The sequence below is a fragment of the Magnolia sinica genome, chromosome 12, assembly GCF_029962835.1.
Source record: "Magnolia sinica isolate HGM2019 chromosome 12, MsV1, whole genome shotgun sequence".
Taxonomy (NCBI): domain Eukaryota; kingdom Viridiplantae; phylum Streptophyta; class Magnoliopsida; order Magnoliales; family Magnoliaceae; genus Magnolia; species Magnolia sinica.
This window is the reverse complement of record NC_080584.1, coordinates 80,994,611-81,007,106: the sequence shown is the minus strand read 5'-3', so window position 1 is coordinate 81,007,106 and position 12,496 is coordinate 80,994,611.

Sequence of the window (12,496 nt, the reverse complement as noted above, 5' to 3'; positions counted from 1 at the left end):
TTTTTGACCTTATCAATGGATAGGATGGTAAATAAATATCCTATGGATATAAGACAGCTATAGACAGTTAGGGATCCACGTAAGCCCCGACCCTTTTATTTGGGTCAATGCTATGTGAGGTGTGTCCAACCTCCACCCAAATCCATAGCTCAACTGGCTGATTGAGTGGAGATACCTCGTTTCAACACTTGAGGTCTTGGTATCGATCCCTAGCGAGGGTGGCTAACATGGAGTATGTGTACTGACATGGGTGTGCACTAACAAGCTAAACCCAAAAAAAAAAAAAAAAAAAAAAAAAAAAAAAAAAACAACGTGTGTCCAACTGATGAATGGCTCGAATCTGTAACATGTGCACCATCCCCTTTACACATGGATGCTGTCGTTGCACACGTGACATACACTTGTGGTAACCCAACCATCACAATCACAGACCCTACTGTATGAAAGGAAAACATAAATATCAGCTTCATCTAAAACTTTTTTAGCCTCTCTAGAGTTTTTCATGGTAACCATTCAATCCCTACTGTGTGGTCCACTTGAGATTTGACTCTCTTCATATTTAGGATCATGCCCTAAAATAAGGTGGAAAAACTGATGGACAGCCTGGATATGCAAAACATCTACTGACCTGTTACCCAGGTAATACCTAATGCACTATGTGGGGGCGACTAGGTACTACCCCAACCAGGGCCTAGCTAGAGATGAATGGTCCTGTTTGGGGCTGTGTGGGGCCTACCATGATGTATATGTTTTATCTACACCATTCATTTATTTTGACATATCATTTTAAGGCATGAGTTTTGAAAGGAAGTAGATTGAAGGCTTGAGTGGACCACACCATAGAAAGCAGTGGGGATTAAACTCCTACAGTTGGAAACTTTCTCAAGCCTATATTTATTTGCCATCTAAACTCTTCTTAAGGTTACGTTGACCTGAGAAAGGAAAAACATAGATTTCAACTAACATAAATATATCTATCAAAATAGATGTAGGGCATGGAAAAAATATATACATCATGGTAGCCCACATAGCTCCTTATAGAGCCCTCAGGTAGGTCCTGGTGGGGTAGTACATGGTGCCATCCACTCCCTTAAAGAGTATCCTACTTCTTTTAATGGACCTGATTTTGCGGCTCTTGAAAAACACGTGTTGTCCATCCATTTTAACAGCTCATTTTAGGGCAGGAGCACTAAAATAAATCAAATCTAATTCTTTGGTGGACCACACCACTAGAAAAAGTAATGATTCAACACATTAAAAACTTCCTAAGCTGATAAGCCCACTGTGACATTTATTTACCATCCAATCCATTAATTAGGTTTCACAAACCACGTTGAAGGAAAAATACAAATATCGTCTTGGTTCAAAACTTTTGTGGTCCCCGAGGAATTTTAATGGGTAGTCCAACTGAGATTTGGAATTGTATTATTTTTGGGCGCATGCCATAAAATGATCCGGCTAAATGGACAGATGGCATTAATAAAACATATACATCACGGTGGGCCTACCTAGCTTTTCCATACCCACATTGGTACTTAAGGGTCACTACCAAATCTGAGTGTGATGCAGTGATATATGTGCCTTGTATCCACTTTATCCATTCATCTTGCCACATCATTTTAGGTTATAAACCTAGTAATACAGCAAATCTAAATCTTAGGTGGGCCACACCATATAAAAATAGTGATAATTGACTATTAAGAAACTAATGGGACCACAAAAGTTTTAGATCAAGCTCATATTTGTGCGGTGCTTTAATCAAGATCTTTTTTGTTGAGATTTGTGCTTTTTCGGGAAAAAAAAAAATCAAATATTCAAAATTTCAGGATTTTACCACGAAAATGTTTTTTGGGAATTTCAAATCGAAAATCGCAGTGTGTGCTTTTGTCCCACGTCGGAAATGAAAAGAAGAAAATCGTGGTTTATATAAGGATGTTTGCGTAACATTCTTACTTGAAGCTTTGGAGATTGTGACGCTCGTGTGTGCGCTCGAGCTCGGGTGTGGTCGCGGGCAGTGTGGCTGTAGTGGCGTTAGTTGACGCACTTTGCATGTATACATTGTGGATGGACAATGTGATCCAACGGTTAGAGCGACTAAGAACAACCAATTATCAATCCAAAACGGTCAACCATTTCTGAAACTGGCTAGCTATCTTGAAAGTCACAACGGTCTGAAAATGGATGGATAATGTGATCCAACGGTTAGATCTTCCTGATTCGATGACCAGAAACGACTGAAATTAATGATCAACGGTTAGAAACGTTTTTTAAACGTTCCGAACCATTGATGGCCACCTATCAATAGTCCACTCCCTGGTGTCTATATAAACTGGACCATTCCGGTTCAAATTCCATCAACTCAAACTCAAATCTCTCCCCTTCCATCAGATCCTCCAGATAGCCTCTCCTTATTGGACCCATCGTGTAATTCACCCGGATAAGGAGGCGAATCACGCTTTAAGGACAGCATATATTTTACGTGATTCAGCCTGGTAAAATGAAATCACCGAACCTTATTTTATTTTTTATTTTTAAGTATATCCAACATAATTTCCTAACATTTTTGTCCTTATCAATGGATAGGATGGTAAATAAATATTCAACGGATATAAGACAACTATAGACGGTCAGGGATACACCTAAGCCGCGACCCTTTTATTTGGGTCAATGCTATTGTGAGGTGTGTCCAACCTGATGAATGGCTCCAATCTCTAACATGTGCACCATCCCCTTTACACATGGATGCTGTCGTTGCACACGTGACATACACTTGTGGTAATCCAACCATCACAATCACAGACCCTACTGTATGTCCCATAACCCAAAACTCAGATTTGGACGATCCTGACCTCTTATCATGAATATATCTTTGTCGAAATTGTACGGCTGATTATTTTCATATCTCACCATCTACATCCTTACCATCAAACTGGCTACTGTAATAGTTGGTTAATCTATGGACCATCTGCAATGGACCCCACCATTTTAACAGATTGGATTGGGCTGCACTGATGCCATCCATGCAAATAGTCATGTGCATGTGTATAGAGAGTCAACACTACCAGAGTATCAAAGTCATCAGGGATGCCACCTGCACATGGTCACGTGGAAGCTTGTACTATCACGCGGATTTTCCAGCTCATCATCACAATGGTAGATGGCCCACACGGGGAAATTGCACGGATCGGGCAATCCGCACTGACTGGTGGTATATAAATGGCCAGTGAGACATAAACGTAATGAACGGTCCACTTTCAACGGTGGAATTATAGATTTTAAAAAGAACTTAAAAATGGTAGGACGACTCAACCGCTCTTTTTAATATATATATAGCAATGATAGAAACAGGGGGTGATCTATCAGAATGGTGTGGCCCACTTTCGTTGAAATCAAGCATAGATATGAAAATGGTCGGTGGACCCGGCGTGTGCAACAAAGTTCATGCACATGCCACATATATGCCAGCATGGCATAATAGAATCAAGATCTGATCCATCCATCAGAAGGTCACTATTATATTGATATCCTATCCCAAGAATCGGATTGATCGAATAATTAAGTGGGCCACAATTTTCAAAACAAATGAACGGCTGTGAAAAACTCTGTTGAAATTTTCTAGCCTATCCATCTTGAGGCCCACATGTTGAGTGAATTAGATTTATTTTTTTTGGGAAATATGTACAATGTCAAACCAATCTGATGGATGGATTAGATTTGACACCTATGTCCTATGTGAGCAGATGTGCGGCTAGCATTTCTTTTGTAGACACCCACAACAAAGCTTTACTGTGGGTGCGGCTTGATTGAATGGTGATGGAAAGTGGGCCCACAGAACGAGCGTGACAAGACCCACTGGTAGGTATGGATCAACACCCATAACAAAAAATTACTATAGGTGGACCATGGATGGATGCTGATAGGAAGTGGGCCCCACTTTGATTTTAGTGGGCACCGAAATGAGAGTGTGGCAGGATTTCACCTGGTCGGAATGAAGTCACGCTCTTAGCGCGTGGTTTTGGGGAATCGATAAGATTTTATTTTTATTTATTTATTTATTTTTAAAAAAAACAAAAAGTAAGTGAGAGCTTTTCAGGAAAGCTAACATCTTTCTTTTTTTCTCTTACTAGTTATTTGGGATTTTACATTATAAAGTAAAAGGAAAAGCCACGTGGAAATTGTTCTTGTGAATGAACGGTCAGGATACTATTAGTCCATCATCTCCCTGGACGCGGCTTTGGTTGGTGGATCCCTGTGGGGACCACTGTGATGTGTTTCTTACATCCAGGCCGTTGATCCATTTTGACAGCTCATTTGAAGGGGTGATTTCAAAAATGAAGTAGATCCAAATCTCAGGTGGACCACATTAGAAAATAACAGTGGTGATTGAATACCCACCATTATGATCTTCTTAAAGGTCATTGGAATGTTTATTTGCCATCCAACCGTTGATAAGAACACAAAGAATGGATGAATGACGACAGATATTATCTTGATTCAAAACCTTTGTAGCTCATGAGAAGTTTTTAATATTAAATAATCGTAATTTCATTTGATGTGGTCCACGTCAGATCAGCTTTATTTTTAGGTCAAGCCTGAAAATGAACTCTCGAAATAAATGGGCACAGTCCATACATCATAGTGGGCCCCACAATTAAGGATCTGCCTAAGCCACATCCGAATTTATCTAGAATTTGGATATTCTGTTTGCCACTGGCAGGAAATATCTGTTTATTGCAATTTGATTGAGCTACATCATCACACACTTCTAGGGCTGTACATTGAGTGGAGTCAAGTTGAGGAGGTGCACTAAGACTGGCTTGACTTTTCCGTACTCTCCTCGGGCTTGGCCTCGAGCTTATCATTGGAGCTTGACTTGTTCGAGTATGTATATGTGTTGAGTCGGGATCCTCTGTTATCAGGTCAATAGAGAATTCCTATTACCCTAATGGTTTGGCGTCCGAAGTTGTTTTTTATTATTTTTATTTTTTTAGTGAGTAGTGACGTGGACCAATGAGAATTAGGATATTAGGAATTCTCTGTTGACCCGATAACAGAGGATCCGGACTCATATTTGTTTGGACACGGCTTTAGACGATGGATCCATGTGGGGACTACTATGATGTGTTTCTTACATCTAGGTTGTCCATTTGTTTTGACAGCTTATTTTGGAGTGTGATTCTGAAAGTGAAGCAGATCCAAATATCAGGTGGACCACATTAGATATATCAGTGGTGATTGAATAGCCACCGTTCTGATATTCTTAGAGGCTATTGGAATAGCCACGTGTTGATTAAGGATGAACGATTACACACATCATCCTTAATCCAAAACCTTTGTAGCTCGTGAGAAGCTTTTAATGATAAATAATTATAATTTCATTCGATGTGGTCTACTTGATATAAGCTTTATATTTTTTAGATCAAGCTTGAAAATGAATTCTCAAAATAACTGGGCAGCATGAATGTAAGCCACATATATCACAGTAGGCCTCACAGTTAAGGATCCACTTAAGCTATATTTGAATATATATAGGATTTGAATATTTTGCTTGCCTCAAATAGAGCTATACATGGTCTAATCAAGTCAAGCTTGGCACAACTGCGATTGGCTAGTAGCTAGCCCTAGCTTGAACTCAGCTCAGCTCAGTCTTCGAGTGTGACTAGCTCAGCTTGGTTCGGCCAGTAGCTCGGGCTAATTAGAAATGAGTTCAAGTATATGTGACATTTTCTCAAACGCATAGAATGCATTTTCAAATTTTCACATAAACAAAAACAATAATAACAATTTACATGTATTTCATCAAATATTCATGGGTTACATCAAAATCACAATTTGAGAACAGTTTTACAATGTGAAGTCATTTTTTTTTTTTTCTTCTTAATGATTTATTTTATATCCATTCCTTCCTCGCCACTAGCTAATCTGCAGAGAGTGTATGCAACCGAAACAATACTTCATTGAGTCGTTTAACCAAACACCAGGCGAGCAGCATCAATATCAAAATAAGTGGTCACCAAATCAATTCGGTCTGAGTTGATTTAAGTTGAGGTTCAATCGGAGTCAAGTCGAACTTAGTTTCGAACCAAGTTGAATCGACCTTTTTCGGGTCTAGTCGAGCAAGTTAACCGTGGTAACTCAGGTGTGTACAACTCTAGCCACAAACAACAAATTACTGTTTATTATAATCTGACTGGGACACATCATCACACGCTACATTTAAGGCACTAGTGCTGACAACACTAGTGATGACTAATGACGTTGAATAATCACTATGCAGGAAAACGAGAAATTTTTCTTTGGAACTCATTTATCTAATGTGGATTAGGTGGTTAGTAGTTCATCACACTCGGGTGGTGGGCGGCACCATGTAATCCACATATTTATTTGCCAAGAAGGTTAATAAGAAACATATTTACGAAATCATACTAGAAAATATCATATCAAAATTTGGAGTGTCCGTAATTTGTAACCCACCTCTCTTAAAAATCACTCTAACAAAATGATCCTAACTATTCATCTAGATTATTTTAGGAAAGTTCTCATTTTTTGGTATTTTATTTGTATCTTCCATCAATCTCATCTAACATCACAGTCAATCTCTCTCTCAGTAATCACTTTGATCGAGTGATCCGAACCATTTGATCACTTTTTAAAATATATGGTCCATAATGATTATACTAGAAAAGTTCTGATGGTTTTGATGACTTAACTCTCTCAAAATACACTTTGTTTAGACGATCATCACCATCATCAATGGTAAGAAGAATGGACGGTCCTTATTGATTGTACTGGAAAATGTCCAAAAATTGATTTAGGCCATCTAATGTGGAATGGTTCGTTTTGTCTAATTAATCCTTGCCATCTAAACAATGACATCACTATTCAAGATATATATCATTTATATTTGAAAAAAGTTTGATCATTGATTTGAACGGTCCATAAACAATTGATCAACGGTATGGGTGCACACGAACCGAGCTAGCTCGGTTAGCTCGTTCGACTCGACTCAAAAAAGCTCGATTCGGCTCGGTTTGAAGCTGAGTTCGAGCCAAGTCAAGCTGATTTTTTAAGCTCGAAAATGAGTTCAAGCCAAGTTCTAGCAGCCCCAGCTGCACTTGGATCGAATCGAGCTCGAATCCATTTCGAATCAAAGTTGGATTGAACTAGTTTGGTTACTTAGTTACTTTGCTATTGATGTTGCTCGCCAAGTGCTTGATAAATAACTTAAGAAAGTGTGGTCGGTGGTAAGGAAGGTATGTACATGAAACAAATACTCTTTTTTTCTTTGTTTTTCTTGGTTTTTGGGTTGCTTAGGTGTTCAATAAAATACCAATAAAACCATTACTTCTATTTCACATACAGAGGGATTTTGGAAGTGTTATCCAAGTGTTTGTGGAAATGTCTCAATGGCAAACTCGGCTTGATCTTGGCTCAAACTCGGCCTGAGCTAGCTCAAACTGCTGACCGAATTGAGCCGAGGTGGCTAGTCAGGATCAAGGACCAAGCTGAGCCAAGTTCGAGCTGAGGTCAGCCAGTGGCCAAGCTGAGTTGAGTTGAGGCCAGCTCGACTCATTTGGACTCGATGTACACCCCTAGTCAACGGTCCCAATTCAACAATCAAATTTCAATAATTAAAGATTATGGTCTTTTAATCAATATAATTTTGACCACTAGCAGACTCTACCCAACCATCAACCCAAACACTAATTGCATTGGATGTTGCGGAGAAGCCTATCAAATCACAATTTGGTGGTACACCCAAACACTGCCCTGCAATGCAGTCTCCATCCAATTTTGGCCGTTGACACGCATTGTACATGAGGTGTTTGCTAATTCTATGCTTGCGTGGAAGCCTGCCATATGCACGCACGCACATGTGCAAATCTGAAACACATGCGAGTTTTGAGCCTTCCATCTCTCTCGAAACAATGCCTCAGGTGGACCACAATGTACAAAATAAAATGACCGTTAAAACAATTTCTTTTTGGCCGTCCATATATTTCCTTATCTTGTGGCTCACTCAAATTGTGAAATAGGCTTAATTTCAGATGGAAAGATTGAAACAAGGTACCCTACCTGATGGAGAGCTCAGATGTTGTACACGTGTCATGTACTGCCACGTGTGCTTCCGCGGCTTTCTCTTCAATGGATGGGCCGGACCACCCAGTTGTGATTGTGACTCGGTCAACTCGCTTTGACTGTGACTCGGCCAATCACATGGGGGAAGTTAAGACCATGAGGTGTGGGGTAAGTCACCAGCTGGAATGCTGACATAAAATCTCAACCGTAGATTAAGCAAATCCATTTAGATAAGATGTCTGGGAATGTCTGATGATTTTATCATATCATGCAAAGCTATTTTATATTCAATGATTAGGTGGGCCATCATTCGCTCCCTATTGTTAGGCTTTTAAGTAGGGGCCATTTTTCAACGATCCAACCCGTTGATATTATGGGTGCCACCGTAGATGGTCCATGTACCAAAATTCCCCCAAAAATGAAAATTTTACACCTTTCTAAGGAAGAAAATATAGCAACTATTCCTATTCAACCAATGAAAGGCCAGTTAATCTACAGATAGGATCTTCCAATTTAGATAATTTTTGGTGTATGGACCATCTACAGTGAGTCCTACCATATCAACGTTGATAATGAGGATGAAATGGGCCCCACTTGTACAAATTGAAAACTCGAGAGTAGCGTACTATCTCTCCTACATCAGCATTGTATAATACCTTTTTGTATAGATAAGTTGAGAACTTTCCACCTAATCCCAACTTGCGTATGAAAAGTATATAACTAATCACCTACGTCCAGCTGGATGCTAGCTTACTATACAGCTCCATCTTTTCTGCCATTGCATCATTTATTTAGGAAATCCAAGCCGTGAAAATTGGTGGGCCCTAATATCTAATCATCTAGTGAAATAATCACGCCAGATCACTCATAAAACTGGCCACGCTATAGTATTAAATGGACAACCGATAGTATGAGACAATCTAACTCAATTTATAGATGTGGCCCATTTATTAATTGGAAAAGACTCATTTTTGGCAAAGATGATCTTCGTGACAAGACCCAACTTCCACAAGGGTTAGATATACTATAAGTATGACATATTGACAGGAAAAACAGGATTACATACTAAGTTATCATACCCGCAGTTAGAAACTATTCCTATTCAACCAATTAAAGTAAAATATTTTATAGAAATGGTTTTTTTTCTACTTCATAAGCCATCCAAGGTGGGTCCCACCATTTCAACGGCTTGGATCAGTGATCGTGGACCCCACTTGAAAAAATTGAAGACGCAAATCTAACGTACAATCTCTCCTAGGCCGGAGCATTGTAGAAGTTGGTAACATTCGAACCTAATCCAACCTTTATCTACGAAAAAAGGCAGTTATTTGATACTCTGGCCGCTTGTGACGCTTGGCACTCAGGCATTTAGAAATGGTACGTATGGGATTTATCAACCCAATTAAACCGACTAAATTGTGGAACTCAATGCAACAATCCTAACCTATGATTCATGAACACTTATTTTTATAAATAAGATTATTAGATATTTTTCATTTCTAACCGTCCAATAAATGTCCAACAATCTGAACGTTTAAGTAAAACAAAATAAAACTAATTTTCAGTGCATGATACATCGAAACTGGTATCCATAATTTGGACCGTTTAATTTGAATTATTTATCTGCCACTAAAGCAATTTCTCAGTAGTTTCTAACTACCTGCGTATCATCCAACACAGTCAGAGTATTTCTCAATAAAAAATGTAGCCCGTGCTTCCCACCTGTATTATTAAAGTAGAGATCACATCACATTATTTCCTGGAAAATGATTTGGGTAGCTATTAGATACTCGGGAGGAGTGTGATGGCCATACACGTCCTCCATACATGCAATTCAATCGAAACACCAGAATAGTGGTGCCCCATTTCAAATGGATCATAAACCAGTTAAGGGACACTGATATCCTCCAACAGGTTGGTGGACATCTAATGGATGGTAATGATGAAAAAAAAATCGACGGTCTAAGTTCAACGAACACATGTCTATCAATCAAAGGGTAGGATCATTTAACCAATCTGGATATTGGTTTAAGGCCTATCTGCAATAAGACCCATGATCTGGACGGTTTAATTTTGAGTTATATGTAATCTAGATGTGTGAATCTTGAGTGCAGGAGTATGAAGTATAAAAGTCCACACTTGGCCAGAGTATAAAATTACTACTTTATGTTGGTCATGTGGAAATATGCTTCAAAGGGCTAAAAAAGTGCACATGCTTTGCACGAGGGGGACACTTTTGAGGTGGGGACAGTAGGGCTGGCAACTGACTTTTGTTGGGCCACGTCAAGGTCAGTTAGAATCTGACTCGTTTATTAATCGGGTCTGATACTCGGGTCCCAACCTATATCATTTGGTCATCGGGTCTTTGATTTGAAGTGTACAGCTGCTCATGAACATGGTAGCATGGTTTTAAGGGAAAAGGGATTGACTACTCCCCCTGGTGGTCGGTGCTCTGTGGGCCCCACCATGAGGATGTATTTCATCCATTTTAAAGATCATTTTAGTGATTTATTCTAAAAATTAGAGGTATATAAATCTCAGGAGGACCACACCACATGAAAACAATAGTGATTGGATATCCATCATTAAAATCCTCCTAAGGCCCACTGTACTGTTTATTTGACATCCAATCTGTTTATTAGGTCATACGGGCCTAGATGAAGGGGAAAAACAAAAATCATCTCGATCTAAAACTTTTATGACCCCCAAAATGTTTTTAATGGTTGATGCTCATTCAACACTGATTCCTGTAATGTGGTCCATTTCAGATTGGGATATATCTTATTTTTGTTCTCATACATTAAGATGATCTTTAAAAATAAATGGACGGCATGAATGAAACACGTACATCATGATGGGGCCCACAAAGCACTGACCACCAGCCATTGGCCGGTGTCGGGGGAGTAGCCAATCCATTCCCGGTTTTAAGACTGAGAGAGACTAGTCGAGTTGATGACTCTAACTCAGACCTAATATATTTCAATCTAATGACTCACTCCTAACTCAAGTGAGTTAGGTCCATTCGCCCACCGCTTGGCCTGAGAGAGACTTGACAAGTTGTTCTGAGTGACCGTGTCATTTAGGGCTTGTTTGGATACCACCAAATAAGTTATTTTTTTTTACTTATGATAGTAGATAAGTAATTTATTTAAGATAAGTAAGAGTTCTATTGGCATCTTTAATCTAATTTAATAAGAGCTTTTTAAATAAAAGTTGTTCTAATAAATTTATTTTATTATACTCTTATTGTAAATAAGCTTATTTGGTAAAATTAAGTTTTCAAAATGAAAAAAAAGAAAAGAAAAGAAAGTCTTATATAAAATAAGCATGTTTGGTAAACCGTTTAAATAAATTTTTTTTTTTATAAAGGTAATTGATGACATTTTTAAAGATTACAATAACTTTATTATAACAACAATCTAAATTGTTGTTTTGGTGGATCTCATCATGGATTAACTGTACCCAAAATGGTAAAAGAATGTCTGGCTATAGGCTTCATGTTTTAAGACATTTAGGCCATCCATTATGTTGAGCATTAGATGTAAATCTTCCATCACATGGGGCTCACATTTGATGTGGATTGTCCATCGTGTGAGCCAAATCTTTAAAGTGAGTCGATCATCATGCAAAGTTTGTCTTAGATGTGGACTATTCATCATTATGGGTTGACCTTTGATGTTGACCATCCATTATGTGGGCCCACCATGATGTAGGTCATCCATGGAATAATGTATTGGAATGGATAAGACTGCATTTTTTTTTTTTCCTTTTAATAGTTTATTTATATATTCTAGAAATAAGGATAAGAACACGTATGTTACAACTAACCACCATTTTCAACAATCTTTTCAATTCAACATTTTTGAATTTGAATTCAACATTTTGAATTAGAATTCAATATCCCCGTATCTCACGATCAGCATGGTTGTAACCTTCTCGAATCGCGCCAAGTAGAATATAGGTCTTTTAACTATTTTTAAATAGGTCAATGGCGTGTTTGGATGCTCATTTTTTTTCAATTAAAAAAAACTCAATACATGATCCTTATGGAGTTAGGTCCATTTCAGTTCACACCAATGACTATCTCATTTCAGTTCACACCAATGTATTTCATGTAAGAGCAGTCATCCGTGAGATTTCATGTATTTCATGTATTTCATGTAAGAGCAGTCATCCGTGAGATTTAGGTCGAAATAGGGTTTGCTTAGACAAACTGGCATATGACCCAAACCCTAAACCCTAAACTCATTTTGTGCGACCTCACCCAAGTCTTTTAATTGTAATTCGGTCAGGCCCAACCAACCGTTCACGGCCCTACACGGATTTAAGAATGGAATATCTGACTAAATGCATGCCCAGCCCTACCCAATTAGTAGAAACATAAAAAACTAATCTTTTATTTTGTTTTGGGTTTTGG